The sequence below is a fragment of the Pecten maximus genome, chromosome 6 (assembly GCF_902652985.1).
Source record: "Pecten maximus chromosome 6, xPecMax1.1, whole genome shotgun sequence".
NCBI lineage: Eukaryota > Metazoa > Mollusca > Bivalvia > Pectinida > Pectinidae > Pecten > Pecten maximus.
In genome coordinates, this window is record NC_047020.1 from 2318494 (window position 1) to 2330867 (window position 12374).

The window sequence follows — 12374 nt, forward strand, 5'->3', positions numbered from 1 at the left end:
CTGAGGACTGCCTGATTACGACTTTGCTGAAAGAAATATTTGGCTCTAGTTTTACTTTCGGTATTGAATACGTAAAGATTGATCGTACCTGGAACTACACCAGTGATTAATCAATATCAGGTCGTATAGTATACACTAAAAGGCTCAACGACTGTGCATGTACAGGTTCATACAGGTAACAGGTTTTATATGTGCACAGAAGTTTCAGGTATGACAAATCGCGGAAAAACCCCAGTTTTATACACGTAAGCAGTAATTAGCACTGCCTCTCATACTCTGTCACACAAAAAGCCGGGTTTAGGAAAGGGTGGAATCCGTGGCTAAGAGTCACCCCTTCAGAAAACCACCGGCCCTCCAGGTCCAGGAGGTCGTGCTTTGGGCTAGCAACCATATCAAGTAAAACACCCAAACCGCTACATAAACTTTTACCAGAGAATCGAGACCTGGAAGAAGGATGGCTATCGTCCAGGAAACTTGAAGGACAGATGTCGGTCAAAACCGAGAGAAAGTTGCCAGAGGACAGATAACATCCTTTAACCAAACATAATTCGTAGAGTGGGATGCTGGTTTGTGCGTACCCTCTACCATACTGGGGAATTGTCGTGAGAAAGATAGACCGCTATAAGATTGAACTGATAGGTGTCAAGTAAGCCAGATGGACAGGACATGGGCAAATACAGTAAGCATAAGGTATGGCAAGCCAAGTTGTCATTTATGCAAGGAGCAACGTTGATCCAGGATTTAACCAAATTATATAAGATATAAGATATCTCATATAGTTTATGAGATATCCTGTACATTAAATGAGATATAAGATATCTCATAAAAGATATAAGATATCTTATAAAGAAAATTAAATAAGATATCTTATATATTATATGCGATATCTTATATATTATATGCGATATCTTATATATTATATGAGATATATTATTTAAGATATCTTATAAAGGAAATTGTATAAGATATCTTCGAGATTTGAATTTGAGATAATGAACTCCCCCCCCCCCCCCCCCCCCCCCCACTCGATGAAAGAGCCGAGATGAAGCTGAAACTGCATACAATGGTTTGAAACAGATTGATAATGGCCATATCTGCACCGTGCCTAGCCGATCGTGGTCGCGACAGAGGGTTGGTTGTGAATGATCCACGTGCCTTCAAACAAAACGGAAGTTACCTTACAGAGGGAGCAATCATTCTTGAAAATTTATGTTTTCGCGGTCTCACGAGAGTCTCGTTCTTTATAAGATATCTTATAAACTTTTCTTTATAAGATATCTTATATCTTTTATGAGATATCTTATATACTCTATAAGATATCTCATAAATAAAAGTTAATGAGATATCTTATAAAAGATATAAGATATCTTATATATTATATAAGATATCTTATATGTTATCTAAGAAATCTTATAAAGAAAAGTTTATAAGATATCTTATAAAATATATATAATATCTTATATATTTTATGAGATATCTTATATATTATAAATAAAAGATATCTTATAAACTTTTAATAAGATATCTCAAACATATAATATATCTTATAAACATATAAGATATCTCATAAACATATAAGATATCTTATATAATTTGGTAAAATACTGGATCAACATTGCTCCGCGAATAAATGACAACTTGGCTTGCCTTGATAAGGGCATAACATACTATCTATACTCAGGGCAATCAGATGACCATCATAGTAGCAGAGTGGTAATCATAACATCTAAGGAAGTCGGTGGGTGAAAGGATCATCAACGCAAGATACTCATCTTGTGCAAAACTCGCCACCGTGGTATGCGACACCACAGCTGAAGGTGCAGAGGAAGATTAGAAAGACGCCTTCTACGACAGCCTACAGAGAACAGATGACGAAACACCATCACATGATATTTTACTACTCATGGAAGATCTAAACGACAAGGTAGGACAAGACAATCAAGGGAAAGAGAGCATAAAGGGCCAGGAAGATCAACTTTTGGATCAACTGAGATCACCTCAGTAACCTTTGCCAAGAGAACAACTTGGTGAATGGTGGGACCATCTTCATGCACAAGGATCTCCGAAAATCAACCAGGACCTCTCCAGACGGTCATGCAAAGAACCAAAGTCGCCAAACATAGTGCAGATGTGAAGAGTGATCAATCAACGTTGCTGGCAAAACGGAGACTGAAGCTTTGAAACGCTAAGAGTTAAGATCAACGACCATCTCCTGTGAACATCAGAAGCTGAAAGACCTACAAGTTAAGAAAGCCTTCCAAGCTGAAACTAGGAACAAATTTGTTAGAATATCCAGGGGAAACTGACATGCAACAATTTAATAAAGTATTGGCAGAAGCTGGAAAGGAATTGCTTGGGCCAAAAAAGGGAAGAAGGAAGAATGGATTTCTTTTTTCAACATAGAAGATACCATAAAACAGGAAACAAAAGAAGGAGAAAATCTTTTCAACTCTAAGAAGAGAACTAGGGCAGAAAAGAAAAAAAAGTAATCAAAAAAATTTAAGTCTACCAACCAACCCACTCATCAAAGACCAACAGGGCAATCTTATATCTAAAGAGGAAGAAGTTTTAAAGCGTTGGAAAGATTGATTTGAGAAAGTCTTATATGGTGGAGCGAGAGTCAGAGGCAAATGCACAATGTATTACGCCAGCAGAGAATGTTCTGTTCTGCATGTCAACATAGAGTCACCTAGTATTGACGAGGTTAGGAAAGCAATAAACAGCACTAAAAATCGGGAAGGCTTCAGGTATTGGCCAGGTCACAACCGAGATGTTAAAGGCTGAAGAACATACACGCTAAATATATTGACAGATATCCTTGGGAAGATCTGGGTGTCTTAGGTAATACCACTTTGCTTGAAAACGGGGCTATCCATGAAGCTGCCTAGGAGGGGGGAGGGGGGGGGGGGGGGGGGGGGGAACTCTCAAATTACAACAACTGGAGAGATATCATGTTACTATCAGTAACCAGCAAAGTCCTCAGTATAGTTTTCCTGAATAGAAGACACAATTTGACAGATCGGCTACATCGTGAAGAACAAGAAGGATTGAGGAAGGAGACATCATGTAGTGACCAGAGGTTTAGCATACGTCAAGTAATAGAGCAGAGCAATGAGTTGAATTCGTCCGTTTATGTCCATTTCATCGATTTTATAAAAGCGTTCGATATTGCAAAGTACGGTATATCGTCCGGCCTTGTGGAAAATCACTATGGTAAAACCAGATAAAGTCATGTCCATCATCAGGATGCTGTATGTAGACACAGCTAGAATCATCTGTGGACCCAGCGTGACAGATGATATCAAACTTGAGTCAGGAGGGAAACAGGCATGTTTGCTTTCTTCTCTCCTCTTCGCCCTTTGCATAGACTTGGTTAAGAGGAAAACAACTAAGAACAATAAAGAGAGGGAGTGTAACAGAGATGTCAGAGGACTAGAATTTTGCTGACCATATAGCACTGCTGTCGTGACATCCACGACAACTAAACCAAGATAATGAAGGTCAACCCAAAGTCGCACAAATACATCAAACCTGATAACACCGGCATAGAGGAAGTGAAAGTCTACCATGGAAGCAAGATAGCTTCAGACAGTAACTCAAGTACTGTACTCAAGAGGTAGAGGTGAAAGCCCGCATTGCAACGCCCAGAAGAGCATATGCATCTGCATATGAACAGCATCTGGAAATCGACCAAGATCAGCACAACCCACATGCTGAAGTTATTTAAAAGCAACGGGTCCTTCGTTATTGTGCAGTCATAGAAGATAACCAATAGCATCATTAACAAGCCGGATGTCTTTCGGAATACAACTGTAGATGTCTTGCGGATATTCTGGCCTTGTACCATCACAAATGCAGACTTATACAGGAGAACGAAAACTATACTCCTGTCACAGGACATATAGCTAAGATGGCGGTGGATTGGATCTGTTTGCAGGATGAACCTAGAGTCCATCACAAGGGTGGCAATGAGATGGACACCACAAGGGAAGAGAAAGCGAGGAAGACCAAAGAAAACTCGAGACGGTCGACCGAATAGGAATTGAAAGTAGGCAGATTGACGCGGGGACAAGTACAGTAGAAGTACAGCATTAGAAATTGCATTATTGGCGATGTCGCACAATGAGTATAAAGTAAATATAAATCACCAATTATACATTCAATGCACGAAATGGATGTATTTCATTCAAAATGGGTACAATTTGTAAAAATAACATTTAATAACTTAGATTTGACATATATAAGGTCATTCAAAAAAATTGCTAGTTTAAATCGACAAAAACTGAAACACAAAGCTAAATGATCACTTTATTCAAAAGTGGTTTGCAGATATCGATTGTTCATTTTTAATAGTAATAGCCTATCTTAGTCTTCTCCTTAAAATTACAACAGGTGTTAAGAAATACAGACATATACACATTGATACAATAGATTAATTTAAGGGGACGTAACTCTTTGAAGTAAGATAGCAACTATTTCACTATGGACATTTAATTTGAAATAATTCCTAGTCTTTGATGTTATCAGTGAATAATATAAGACAATTAACTATTGACATTCATATAAAATAAATCGTTTAGCATAAATATTTGGTGTATTGATATAACCCCCATCCCATATGAAGAATACCTTTTGACATATCTGGATACCACAAATCACAAGTATTGTTACCACTAAAGAATAGCTGAGGGTTAGAGACAAACTCACAATACTGACTGAATTAATTAATCATGCATCTTAACCAAGATTCAGCTTCTTATATAACCCTGTACCTGGTATATTTCCCTTTCGCTGCTGCCTTCTTCGCCTCAAAGTTGTGGTGATCTAATACGCAAGAATTTCATTATTCGGTACGGTAGAAACCAAACAGGTGCCCCGATCTTAACAATATTCCAGTTTGCGTTTTATCTTGGGGCCTACCTTCCTTGTGAGGAATCTGTCGCCAACTTCAAGCTTAGACTCATATAACTACCGATCATCTCGGTGTTTGCAAAAAAAGCATCTACCGTTAACCAAAGATTGCCAATCGAATGTGAGATAGTTGGATGAAAATACAGTGGCATCACTCTTAGTGACGTTATATGCTTGAACCAGTGGCTAAAGGGCCTGTTTCCAGTAATGTTAATTCTCCATAGGAGCCTGCCCCCGTATAATTTCTTATCTAGCTCAACTACAGTTTTTTTTCTTTTCCGAAGAATAATTTTACACCTTTCCGACACCCAGATTTCATAATGTCAGTGAAAATGTATTTTTATAAAGTTGTCGTTTTGAGCATCAAAGACATAAGGTCGTAAATAAAAGAAGGTTATCTCGAAATTGTAATTCGCAACATAGTATAAATTTCTTTTGATAAATATTTCCAAAACATCGTGTTTATTCATAAAACATTAAACAAAAATTTTCTCGGATGAAAATGCACTTGCAGAGACACAATTATGAAGAAAAATGCCATAAAATTGCAATTTTCTCCCGTTATATAGTTTTGGATGCAAATTTCCATCACAAAATCGGATAGAGCTTTACTTGTTTCATATGTGTACCAAAAATCAGCTAATTCCATGTGGTGGAACGTTCTCATATCGCCGCCTGAATGTGGTTGTAAATTGAAAGAAAATGGGAAATGAGTAACAACCTTGTCTGAAACCCTATTATATAGCTTATTATATACAAAGTTTTATATTGAATATCAGAGCGGATATTTTCATGACAGTTTTATGATATCTAACGACTAAATAAACAGTATCGATATAAAGATTTACACTGAGGACACCCTGATACATGAATACTGTTCTATCTCAAGTTGTCCTCTTTTGAATTTTCTGACCGTGTGGCCTTGTACATTTATCCGTATCTTCTTGTCTTTGTCTATACGTTTATATACGGAATCATTGACTCGACGCTAGCTATTCTTGTCTCACTTTCCTTGTTTTATTGTCCCATCTCCAAAGCGTTGTGGCGCTGTCAGGGTTGGGACCCTGACTTGTCTCTCTTTCTTTGTGCCTGCCGACCACGCCACATCGAATAGATAGATTATCCATATGAAATACATTTTGTTCTAAGTAATCAATCAATTCTGCGCTTCTTGGAGGTATTGAATGTGATTTATTATATTGTCTTGTTATTTTGTGTAATTAGTTGTTCGTATTTTATCACACATTTTCGAATAATTGTACCAAACTACTAAGTATTAGCTGTTTACAGCAATCATCGGTGGCTTGCTATTTTGTTACTTTATCGACGCTTCATAAACCAATCGTTATGGTTTCAAGATGGAGGGTAAATGTGTTGGAGAAGGCTGTCAACTATACTTCAAGAAACGTAGTGGCAATACATGTAAGAACAGAAGTGCACGCAATGTAAATAGTCCACAATATAAATGGCTCCTAGATACGCTGGTGCAACAAGGATTGATGTCAGCAAAGGAACAAGCACTTATTTGCCAGAAGTGCTACATAAAGTATCTTCGGAACAAAAATCAGCCTGAACCTGAACCCGAGCAGAACCAGGAAATAGAGGAAGAAGACGACTCCCCGTCCCATATCCTGCCGTTGCTGACCCTTCATGATCTTTTGAATGGATCATCTTCACCCAAAAAATGCTGCCTCTGTCTTGTTACCTTTGCAATAAATGGAACAAAATCATCAGTCTTACCAAAACGTGCAAGATATCACCTGATCTATTCACACAAACTGTGGTGTCCCACCTCATCCCGCGTCTGCTCCTTTCACCTTATTGGTAACGACTAAGATCCGTCTACAGAGGTTTTCCTTGATGGTAGAGGTTCCTTTGAATCTCAGTTACCATCAAAATCGTCCGAGATCATTAATGACCTCCTAGAGGTGTCGCACGTCCTTTCACAGAACCAGTCTGCGTTTGCAATAAACTTTTCTTCTCTTGATGACTCGGCATGCATGGCCTGGACAGGTTGGTCCAAAGATCAGTTCCTCGAAATCCACTCGCATTGTTCCCCATATCTTTCATCTGGTATATATACCAAGACTGCACACGATGCTCTATTACTGTTCTGGGTAAAACTGAAAACAGACATTTCCTGGAGTCAGTGTTCTTCTCTTTTTGGAATTTCCAAGTCAAGTGTGTCCAAAACTTTCCACTCCATAGTACAGGCATTAGACACATCGATAGTCCCACAATTTCTAGGTCCGGATCACTTGATAAGAGAACAGTTGCTCGGGTACAATACTGTCTTTTCAGAAGCATTTTTTGGAGATAAAGCCACTGCCATATTAGATGGCACCTATATTTATATCCAGAAAAGCTCCAACCACAAGCTCCAGAGAATGTACTACTGTGGCCAGAAGAAGAGAAACTATCTCAAATTCATGAGCATCGCCTTACCAGATGGCTACATTCTGGACACAGTAGGACCATTCACTGGCAGCGAAAATGATGCTACAATTACAAAAAAAAGTCATGGACAAGCTAGTTACTTGGCTACAACCAGATGACAATGTTGTCGTTGACCGAGGTTTTAGAGATGTCCTACCAGTTCTCGAATCCTCTGGCCTCAATGCTAGCATGCCGTCATACCTGAAACCCGGTCAAAGTCAACATTCTGACGTCCAAGCAAATCTTGACAGAACTATCACCAAATCGAGGTGGATTGTGGAATCCTATCATGGTTGTCTGAAACACTGGACGTTCTTCCGAACGCAATTGGTGTCTAACAGCTTCATCAATGGCATCGAGGCTTTGCTTCGAACCGTCACAACCTGTCTGAATGGTATTAGAGGACCGATCTACCAGAGATCTCCAGAGAGAGAGATGCCAAAGATAGGCTAATGGCTGAACGTATGAAGGACCGTTTGACAACACCGAATGGTTTAGCTCAGAGAGTCAAGACAGATCCAGATCTATCTAGACGGGCAAGGTCCGAGTTTGTCAAGATGGATGCATCTTCCGTACTGTTTCCCCGTCTCGATCTCGATTACTTGAGAACCATTACGTGTGGAACGTATCAGATATCTCTGGCTCCTGGTTACATCGCCGAACATTTAAGTGATGACAGAGACTATGAGGTGTGGCTTTACCAGCACTCCCCCAGACCTTCTCCGATGTCAAATACATTCTCGACACAAAAGCCAAACGTAATATAACGCTTGGATACGGTTCACCGTTTCACCCGATGATGAGGCCCCAATAAAGGACTACTACTGCCAGTGCCCAGTTGGAGGGAGAACGATGGAAATGTGTGCGCACATCTCCAATATCTTGTCCTACCTTGGGTATTACAGGGCGCTGGAAAACCCTCGACCATTACAACCACAGGTGAAGAAATTCCGACAAAACTTGAAATAGTTTCCATGCGGCAACGGAGTGCATATGTCGAAAGTATGTTTGGGGCTCGATATGAAAGATCCCCGTTACCATGTGACTAACCAAACTTATACATATAGGTATTATACAATCGCCCGTAGCTATGAACACTCCCGTAAATGCGAAAACCAACCAAAATCATAAGGAACACGTTTTGTTTGTTGTTCTGTCTATTTGTCAGCCAATGTCTTCAACCACGGGGACTTGTGAAGTAGCCATCTTGGATTTTCATATCCGAGTACATATTCTCAACATACCGAGAAAATACTCTCGTGTTTTTATTAATTATCTAAAGAAAGTCGAAAATCGGCAATTCAACCATAGGCTAATTCAACCCAAGATTTGAAAATGTTCCACCACTTACATGTTGATGATTTTTCCTCTCATCAATAGCATATTACGTACTGTTTAATAGGATAAAAATTGGTTTGCATCCAACGCCCATAAAAGGGTGTATTCTCTAAAAAACACAGTGTTTGTGTCTAAAATGTAATCATCGAAAATGGCATTTTTGAGATTGTTTCTTCCATAAAACAGCCAAATGGCGCGATGGAAACATGATTTTTTGTCACAATCATGCCATGAATGTATTCTTTACGGTGACCATCATTTGATTAGATTTTCATTAATATTTTACATAACATGCACATTTTATCAACACTAAGACAGCTTCTGAAAGGTACAACTTTGAGGAGCCATAAAAAAACAAACCAAGTGACCTAAATCTTTATACTTTATAGATTTGTGACCACAACGGCATGGGCAATGCACCACCAACAGGAAATTTGAATCAGAGAAGGGGCCATTTTGGAAACAGGCCCTTTGAATCAGAGAAGGGGCCATTTTGGAAACAGGCCCTTTCCTAGGAGCTGAGGTTGTGCACTGTTGAACAGCTTGGCAGAGTAATTACCTTAATGGCCTTATGTTCATGATTAGTCGCATCAATCGTGATAATATGTTACCTAGTTCTTCAAAATGCGTGCTAGAGTTACTGTATTTTTAGAACGATATGCCATTCTCCGACAGAATATCACCTATAGGAAATCGTCGAAGCTAATTGTGTCCTAACGTGATTCTCGTTACCCAATTACATCTGTTACCATCCTGAATATTCTCTATTTGATGGGGTTTATCTGCTGCAAAGGCTTCTGATTGCGTTACACTCTATGCGTGAAGTAAAGGTGGATCTGCTGTTATCTATAGGCTTTTTTTCAACGGTTTGCTTTCTGGCTTCTTACTCCTAGGCTAGGCTACTCCTAATGCTTAAGGGATATACATAGATTTCTGATTTCAGGTTTCTGTGTGTTGTTTGCGTTTTTTTGGAAGGCCACGGTATGTTCGTCTCATTGTGATAGCGCGAATCTAATGACGACTTAATAGTACTCCCTCACTGAAGCGAACCGCCGTACACGTACAGTATATCAATCAGGACATTTCACCCGGTCACGTTGCAATGACAACGGTCGAACCAGCCGTCCCACAGCCTCAAATGATAAGCGCCATGCAGGAATAGCAACTACAATTTTTAGGTCATCTGACCCGAAAAAGGATGACATAGAGTCAATTCATACTTCGTCCATCGTCGTTCGTCATGTGTTGTGCATAAACATTTCATTCAAACGACTTCTCCTCAATAACACGAAGTCCCAGGGTACTGATATTGGGCATTTAGCATGTTTGGATAAAACAAGTTTGTTCAAATGGATGATCTTAACCTACTTTTAAGGTCACGAGGGTCAAACAGGCTAAAATCTTCAAACAACTTCTCAATAACCAAGAGGCCCATGGACTTGATATTTGGCCTGTAGTATGCTGGGATAAAGGGTTACCAAATGTGTTCAAATGAATGCAATTGACCTTCATTCAAGGTCACAGGGGTCAAATAGGCTGAAATATTAAAACAACTTCTCAATAAGAAAGAGGCCGAGAGACCTAATATTGGACCTTCAAACTGCTGGGATGAACGGCTACCAATCGTGTTCAAATGGATGAACTTGGCCAATATTCAAGGTCACGGGGGTCAAATAGGCTAAAATCTTCAAACGACTTCTTCTCAATAACTAATATGCCCATGGACTTGATATAAGGTATGTAGCATGCTAGGGTGAAGGGCTACCAAGTTTGGTAAAATGAATGACCTTGTCCTATATCAAAGGTCACATGGGTAAAATAGGCTAAATTATTTTTAACAACTTATCCATAACCAAGAGGCCCAATGACTTGATATTGGTCCTGTAGTATGCTAGGGTGAATGACCTTGACCTACATTCAAGGTCACAGGGGTCGAATAGGGTGACATTTTAAAATGACTTCTCAATTAAAAAAGAGGCCAAGGGACTTGATATTTAGCCTGTAGCATGCTAGGGTAAAGGGCTATCAAGTTTGTTAAAATGGATGACCTTGACCAATTTTCAAGGTCACGGGGGTCAAATAGGCTAAAATCTTCAAACGACTTCTCAATAACTTATAGGCCCATGGACTTGATATTAGGCTCGTAGCATGCTAGGGTGAAGGCTACCAAGTTTGGTCAAATGAATGACCTTGGTCTACATTAAAGGTCACATGGGTCAAATAGGCTAAATTATGTTTAACAACTTATCCATAACCAAGAGGCCCAATGACATGATATTGGTCCTGTAGTATGCTAGGGTGAATGACCTTGACCTACATTCAAGGTCACAGGGGTCGAATAGGGTGACATTTTAAAATGACTTCTCAATAAAAAAAGAGGCCAAAGGACTTGATATTTAGCCTGTAGCATGCTAGGGTAAAGGGCTACCAAGTTTGTTAAAATGGATGACCTTGACCAATTTTCAAGGTCACGGGGGCCAAATAGGCTAAAATCTTCAAACGACTTCTCAGTAACTAATAGGCCCATGGACTTGATATTAGGCCTGTAGCATGCTAGGGTAAAGGGCTACCAAATTTGTTAAAATGGATGACCTTGACCTACTTTGTTGAAATGAATAACCTCCTTTTGATAGTACAGGATTACAAATTCTCAACCAAAATTTCCATGCCAATCAACGATTTACGCCCATAGGGCCTCTTTCTATTTGATATTTATTGAAATACACAATCACTAACAGTTTATTCAGATGACCGTTAAGGCTCATTGGCCTCTTGTTATATAAGGTTTCTCTCAGGGAACAGATTTGAAACTCAGCTAAAGGCCAAAAGTCAGACATTGTCAAGCGAGTAAGGAAGAACAAAGTTGATTAGAAAAACAGGACAACAGACAAATCACCTCTTATAATCATGATTCCTTAAGTAGTAGGTGCAATTCCTGTCCCCTAAACGCTGATTAACATGGTGACTTTGTGAATATGCAGAAGACATACTTCCTTCTAGGAAACTCTGTGTTTTCTTTCTTTGCTAGCAATCAATGTTGGATCGCCATGTCAATAGAGTCAAGTACCAGGAATTTGAATTTTCATCCAGTGACTTCGACCTTTGATATCAGACATTCCAACTGGGTTGATTCATATATTTGTGAGGCATGGTGGTCATTTGTAGGACAGAGGGCATAAAGTATCCAGACTTAATGGTTCCTACTCCAGCTCTGAAACGGTGGTCTTGTGGTAGGACAGAATTGCATAAGGGATCGGGACCAAATGGTCGCTAGTTCCAGTTTTGGAACGGTGGTCTAGTGGTAGGACAGAGGGCATACAAAGGGTCACTAGTTCCAGGAACAGTAGCCGTGTTGTATTCTTGAACAAATACTTCACTCCATTGTGTTACAGTTGACTCAGTGTAAATGAGTACATCTAATAAATGTACATAACAGGGTAGTACAAGAAAAGTTGTGTGCGAGTTGTCAGAGCCAAAATGGTAAATCCTGCTGTATGCTTCCCAGCTGCAGGTAGATGAGGAAATAGTTTGCTGGTTGATAAAAGCCAATAACCAAAAATAAAAATTTGTGAACCACTTTCAGATGGCTATATAATACTGTAATATATAGATATACAATATCGAATTCAAAATTTTCATTTTTTTAAGCTGATGATAAGAGAAATGGATTGGTGTTCTACCATAATTGT

At 39.3% G+C, this 12374-nt stretch overlaps 1 protein-coding gene across 1 annotated transcript in view; it reads left to right on the forward strand.

The window, feature by feature from the left end:
- Positions 1-12374, forward strand: part of LOC117328711 (transmembrane protein 144-like) — a 108037-nt gene that overhangs the window by 54057 nt on the left and 41606 nt on the right. The gene's annotated exons all lie outside the window — the stretch shown is intronic.